Here is a 1,609-nt window from a genome sequence, read left to right on the forward strand (position 1 = left end):
GACCTCCCAGGTTCTTTTTTTTTTTTTTTTTTTTTTTTTTGGTACTGGGGATTGAACTCAGGGGCACTCAACCACTGAGCCACAACCCCAGCCCTACTTCATATTTAATTTAAAGACAGAGTCTCACTGAGTTGCTTAGCACCTCACTTTTGCTGAGGCTGGCTTTGAACTCACAATCCTCTGCCTCAACTTCCCGAGCTGCTGGGATCACAGATATATGCCACTGTACCTGGCACTTCCCAGGTTCTTCAATAGGCAAAATTAATATTGTCAAAATGGCCATACTTCCAAAAGCAATATACAGATTCACTGCAACCCCAGTCAAAATACCAATGACATTCAAGAATTAGGAAAAACAATACTTCATTCATTTCAAAGAATAAGAGACCCCAGAATATCCAAAACAATACTGAACAAGAAGAGTGATGCAGGAGGCATCACAATGCCTCATCACAAAATGATACTACGGAGCTACAGTAACAAAAACAGCATGGTATTGACATCAAAATAGACAAAAAAAAAAAAAAACAATGGAACAGAATAGAAGACACAAAGACAAACTGACATACTTACAGCCATCTGATACTTGACAAGTTGTCTTTTTTGAAGAAAAGACAGCCTTTTTAAACAAATGATACTGGGAAAACTGGATAGCTATGTCTAGAAAAATGAAACTAGATCCCTATCTCTCACCCTGCACAAAAGTCAAATCTAAATGGGTCAAAGACTTAATAATTAAACCAGAAGCCTCACAACTGTCAGAAGAAAACATAGGATCAACACTCCATCCTACTGGTGCTGGCATCAATTTCCTTAACAAGATGCACAAAGCTCAAGAAATAAAACCAACAATCAATAAGTGGAATGCCATCAAATTAAAAAGCCTCTGCACAGCAAAGGACATGATTGAGAGGATGAAGAGAGAGCCTGCAGAATGGGAGAAAATCTTTGCCAGCTACAAAAAACTTGACACCAAATAAATAAATAAATAACTCAATCAATAAATGGGCAAAAATGAACTAAATAGAAACTATAAAAGAAGAATAAATGGCCAACAAATATATAAAAAATGTTCAACTTGTCTAGCAATCATGGAAATGCAAATCAAAACTACACTAAATTTCATCTCAATCCAATCATAATGCAATTATGAGAACACAAACAATAATAAATGCTGGTGAGGATATGGGGGAAAAATAGACCTGTACACCATTGGTGGATCTGCAGATTAGTACAACTACTCTAGAAAGCACTATAGACATTCCTCAAAACACTTAGGAATATGACCCAGCTATTCCACTCAGTATTTATCCAAAAGAACGAAAATGAGCATACTATAGTGATACAGCAACCTCAATGTTTATAGTAGCACAATTCACAATCATTTAATGATGGAATCAACACAGATGCCACAGATGAATGGATTAAGAAATTGAGATACACACACACACACACACACACACAATGGAGTTTTATTTAGCCATAGGAAAAATGAAATTATTGCACTTGCTGGTAAAAGGATAGAAATAGGCAACATTATGCTAAGTGAAATAAGCCAGACTTATAAAATCAAAGGTTAAATGTTTTCTCTCATATGTGAAGTTAGAGT

The sequence above is a fragment of the Marmota flaviventris genome, chromosome 13 (genome assembly GCF_047511675.1).
Source record: "Marmota flaviventris isolate mMarFla1 chromosome 13, mMarFla1.hap1, whole genome shotgun sequence".
Taxonomy (NCBI): domain Eukaryota; kingdom Metazoa; phylum Chordata; class Mammalia; order Rodentia; family Sciuridae; genus Marmota; species Marmota flaviventris.